This window comes from Watersipora subatra, chromosome 4 (assembly GCF_963576615.1).
Source record: "Watersipora subatra chromosome 4, tzWatSuba1.1, whole genome shotgun sequence".
NCBI classification, from domain to species: Eukaryota; Metazoa; Bryozoa; class Gymnolaemata; order Cheilostomatida; family Watersiporidae; genus Watersipora; species Watersipora subatra.
This window is the reverse complement of record NC_088711.1, coordinates 34,048,216-34,054,215: the sequence shown is the minus strand read 5'-3', so window position 1 is coordinate 34,054,215 and position 6,000 is coordinate 34,048,216.

Here is a 6,000-nt window from a genome sequence, read left to right as displayed (position 1 = left end):
AGCCTCCAAGTTTTAAAAGTATTCGTCTTGTGTAATAGATACCAGATTTATGTTGGTAGCGAGGAGTGTAGATCTCCTACCCCTGTTGGTAGCGAGGAGTGTAGATCTACTCCCCCTGTTGGTAGCGAGGAGTGTAGATCTACTCCCCCTGTTGGTAGCGAGGAGTGTAGATCTAATCCCCATATTGGTAGCGAGGAGTGTAGATCAATTCCCCATATCGGTAGCGAGAAGGATAGATCTACTCCCCCTGTTGGTAGCGAGGAGGGTAGATTTACTCCCTCTGTTGGTAGCGAGGAGGGTAGATCGACTCCCTCTGTTGGTAGCGAGGAGTGTAGATCTACTCCCTCTGTTGGTAGTGAGGAGGGTAGATCTACTCCCTCTGTTGGTAGCGAGGAGGGTAGATCTACTCCCCCTGTTGGTAGCGAGGAGGGTAGATCTACTCCCTCTGTTGGTAGTGAGGAGTGTAGATCTACTCCCTCTGTTGGTAGCGAGGAGTGTAGATCTACTCCCCCTGTTGGTAGCGAGGAGGGTAGATCTACTCCCTCTGTTGGTAGCGAGGAGGGTAGATCTAATCCCCCTGTTGGTAGCGAGGAGTGTAGATCTAATCCCCCTATTGGTAGCGAGGAGGGTAGATCTACTCCCCCTATTGGTACCGAGGAGGTAGATCTACTCCCCCTATTGGTAGCGAGGAGGTAGATCTACTCCCCCTATTGGTAGCGAGGAGGTAGATCTACTCCCCCTGTTGGTACCGATCAATATTGAAAATATCTGAGGCGTTGAAAATTTAGAGTTGAATCAACCTGATCATTTTACCATTTTATGCTTGTCTCAAAAAGACACCATAAATTGTGTTCTTTCAAAGCAAGGTTTCAATTTACATCCAGCATGCCTATAACAGTTTTTATCACAAGAAGTACAAAGCATCAGAAAACACAAAAAATGTAACAGTCAAAACCAAGGGTGAGGAAGAATGAAGCCAGCTAACATTGCAAATAAAAGATTTAAGTAGAGATAGAAAACACAATTGACAAGTTCAAGGTCAGAAGTACTATAATGCTTATTTGCTAACTTAGCACCGACTTCTTTAGCTGCCTCACATTAATCAGCTTCATTCATTGATAAATGTCTTACTTTTCCGTGTTCTACTCAAAGGATTTTTAAATAATGTGTTTCACTTTCATTTGAAAATACTGAAGCTTGTTAGTACAGCATGCAATGGTATTGCTAAAAAATATATGCTTGTTTTAAAATATCAAAGTTGAGAGATTTACAGAAGAAAAGTTATGTTTGGATAAATATTGACCACTCGGCCCAGACTGCTGTAGAACTAGGAACCACTCTCATGATGGTTTAGTTGTTTGCCCTTGCTCTTGTTTGTAACTGTACCTGTCTAATTTTGAAAGCCAATTATAGCTCAACACACACTCAAATTTTTATCCACATAATTTATAAAGTTGTCTAGTAAGTAACTTTTTTTACCAATTACAGTTAGAAATTAAAAGTTTTTTAATGCTGTTTTTGACAACAACGATGCCATGTTTGAAGTAATGTTAGCCTCGGGTTCTTGGAATGGTGAATTTGTGTTTTATAAATATATTGGAGGTGATTGTCTCATTTTATTATCACATGTAAATAGCTGTTTCCACAATAAGATAAAGTTTTGGACAAGATATGGTAGCCATTTCGCATTGAAATCCCATTCAAGCTTCATGTTAAAATACTTTGATACAAGTGGTCTAAAAGTGAAATATTCACTATGAATTGCTAGAAGGTAACCTGAATGTTAATGGAAGCTGCATATAGAATCTTTTTCATAACGAAGTCTGTCCGAAGACACTGTTAGATGTCGGACAAATATGTTACACTGCTTGGGATTTGAACCCAGGCATTCAGGTTAGCAGGCCAGCACACTACCGCCTGCACAACTCAAACACCGTGGCGGACATTGGAGTAATTACATAGATGCTTATTACAAATAACGATTTCTCACGACACGCCAGAGTTACTATAAAATCACGTTGTAATTACGGATGTTACAGAAATAACGAAGTTAATGTATGTAAGAGCGGACAACTATGCTAGCAAGTGATAAGGATTTTTCTTTGATGACAGTCAATGTTTTAATTCAAAGTTGATGTGTTAAAACACTGAAATATAGAGAATATTTGTCCAGATAGTAAAGGTAAAAAAGACGCAGATTAAACTGAATAAATCATCTGCTAGAAATACTTCCTTAAAAAAATTATCTCGAATGGTCGATAGTGCAGGCATCCAACTATTCAGAGACCATAGTCTATTTGGTGGGTACTTGATATATTTAAACTGCAAAATTTTAAATTTCTATTCATCAATCTTTTAAAATGGTAAAAATCCACTATTTCCTGAAAGCTCACCAAAATGGCATCATTAAGATGTTCAGCAGTACCTGCAGGTGTGGCTGAAGCTACGAGGAGCCCTAAAAACCTCGCCAGATGCAGGTAAGTCAACAATTATTAGACATTAGAAATTAATTGACTAGTTAAGTTAAAATGCTAGTATCATGATGACTAGTTGAGTCAATGTGCTAGTACCGTGATGACTAGTTGAGTCTATATGCTAGTACCATGATGACTAGTTGAGTCAATATGCTAGTATCATGATGACTAGTTGAGTCAATATGCTAGTACCATGATGACTAGTTGAGGCAATATGCTAGTACCATGATGACTAGTTGAGTCTATGTGCTAGTACCATGATGATTAGTTGAGTCAATATGCTAGTATCATGATGACTAGTTGAGTCAATATGCTAGTATCATGATGACTAGTTGAGTCAATATGCTAGTATCATGATAACTAGTTGAGTCAATATGCTAGTATCATGATGACTAGTTGAGTCAATATGCTAGTACCATGATGACTAGTTGAGTCTATGTGCTAGTACCATGATGATTAGTTGAGTCAATATGCTAGTATCATGGTGACTAGTTGAGTCAATATGCTAGTATCATGATGACTAGTTGAGTCAATATGCTAGTATCATGATAACTAGTTGAGTCATTATGCTAGTATCATGATGACTAGTTGAGTCAATATGCTAGTACCATGATTACTAGTTGAGTCAATATGCTAGTACCACGATGAATAGTTGAGTCTATATGCTAGTATCATGATGACTAGTTGAGTCTATGTGCTAGTACCATGATGACTAGTTGAGTCTATGTGCTAGTACTGTGATGACTAGTTGAGTCTATGTGCTAGTACCGTGATGACTAGTTGAGTCAATGTGCTGGTACCATGATGACTAGTTGAGTCAATATGCTAGTACCATGATGACTAGTTGAGTCAATATGCTAGTACCATGATGACTAGTTGAGTCAATATGCTAGTACCATGATAACTAGTTGAGTCAAAATTCTAGTACCATGATAACTAGTTGAGTCAATATGCTAGTACCATGATGACTAGTTGAGTCAATATGCTAGTACCATGATGACTAGTTGAGTCAATATGCTAGTACCATGATGACTAGTTGAGTCAATATGCTATTACCATGATGACTAGTTTAGTCAATATGCTAGTACCATGATTACTAGTTGAGTCAATATGCTAGTACCACGATGAATAGTTGAGTCTATATGCTAGTATCATGATGACTAGTTGAGTCTATGTGCTAGTACCATGATGACTAGTTGAGTCTGTGCTAGTACTGTGATGACTAGTTGAGTCTATGTGCTAGTATCATGATGACTAGTTGAGTCAATATGCTAGTACCATGATGACTAGTTGAGTCAATGATATAGTACTATGATAACTAGTTGGAGCTGTCCAATTCTCCTAATGGATTCCAATAGATCTACTGTATAAATATAAATCAAGTGCTTGTTTGTCTGTTGTATGCCCAGTTTATAGCATTTGGTTACAATGCACACGCTTTCTGAGCTTGAACTACCAGAAGCAAACTACGAGACACCCGCTTAAGCTACTAGAAGAAACATACATGCCCATACTTGCCTAAAACTGACGCTTGCAGTTTGATGCGCTGTGAAAGATCATGATGTGTAACAGTTACCTTTGAGCACAATCATTCCAAGCCGTGGCAAGGGTCTGCATGATTTAGTGATAGTGTGCTTGGCTTATCATCCCAGCTGTGTGGTTCAATTCTCGCGAGGGGCAATATTTTTACTTAACGCTCAGTTGGAAGGACTGATACAGCTCTTGTTATAGTTTATTGAGTAAAGAAACTTAGCCAATGGCAACTACATTGACAAGCTGTTTTAAATCTTGAATGAAAACGTCACATAAGAATTGAAAATTGTTTTTAACAGCCTGTTTTAGCTATGCCTTGAGCTTTCAAATATTTTAGTTATGCATTGATCGGACACACAAAAACAAACACTTTTATTTAAAAGTCGGAATGGTAAATGTTGTGGATGTTGATTAAAAATAAATTTTCTGTGCAACAACTTTTTTATTACTCGTGCAATGCCGGCCATTCAGCTAGTAAGATGATATATTTGTGAGCTAAATAGCATGATTTAATTAAAAAGCAACATGTGTAGTTTATGAAGCATTACGTATGAGCTTGAAAATTATACTATCCATTTCCACCACTGTATTGGAAGTTAATGTAGTATCAGTTGTCTTTTCTTTCAATTCATTAGTGGTTGTCCTCTTCCTGAAGCGAATGAAAAGTGACTTTTATTATGAAGAATGAGGTTGCATCAGGTGATGTTAGAATAGTCTAGAGATTGTGTGCAATTGGTCATATTAATGGGCGGATACAAAATATTACAATAGCGCATATCTTTGTTGTACAAGCTTTTATCATGTGACTGCTGATAAAAACAATCACACCCATGCTTAGTTACTATAACATTTGTATCATTTAGTTATCTTGTATGATGTAGTCAACAAGGTTGCACGTTTGCAGATATTTAATGAAGCAAAACTCAAACAATGGATTAGGCGGTTATGATTTCATTATCTTTCTTTACACTCTAAACTATAGACCACTTTTTATACTTACGTAACAAACCAAGCTTTCGTTCTTTTGGCTTCATCATGTTTCTTCTAGTCAGTAAGTATTGTAGGTAACACTTACAAATATATGTATTAAGTAAAAATGAAAGATATCATTGCATTATTGTAACAGTTATCGCAAAATAATTTTATGAGGAATTTTCTCCCAGCGTTAAAAATTATTATTTAATTTGCTTCGCGAATTGATGACTCGCTGTGTCTTTTCAAAACGAAAACTTTCATTAAAGGTAGACCCTCAAACATAATCTTCCACATTCTTATAGGGCTTAGATCAGCCATCTTAAAATACCTAATAGCATGACTGCTGTTCTAAAGATTTTCATTTTATGCTGACCTCGCTGACGCGAGGTCAGCGTAAACACTATCGGCGTGAATGGCGTCGGCGTAGACGTTGTCAGTGTGGTCGCTGTCAGCGTCTCACCATTTATCATAGCAATAAACAAGAAATGATCGCTATGGTGAGATTTAGAGTAACTAGAGATAATTCTAGACGAGTGAAGAGATCATGGTATGTGAACTCGAGCGAAGAGATCATGGTATGTGAGCTCGAGAGAAGAGATCATGGTGTGCGAGCTGATTTATATTAAATATGATATTCTTTGCACCTCGTGTAGCTAATATATAAAATTCAGTGCAAAAGCAAGTAAGATGAAAGTTTGAAGTCAAGTTTAAAAGAATTTTGCTACTAATAGTTTCATATTGCAGAGCAATAACCATCAGATAATATTGCTAACACTAAAAGCATCTTATATTTAGATGGTGATAAAATCATAGTTGTTGAAAACACTATTTGAAACATGTGTTGAAACATGGCAAAGTGTTTCAACACACTTATGCATCTTTTGTTTAAAGTAGCGGTGGAAGGTATGCATTTTTACAGGAAAGTACAATTTCTAATATAGACATAGATTACATCTGCCTAAAGTCTTATTATATGATGCTGCTCTTCTCACTACGCTCCATTTGATGTTATAATTTG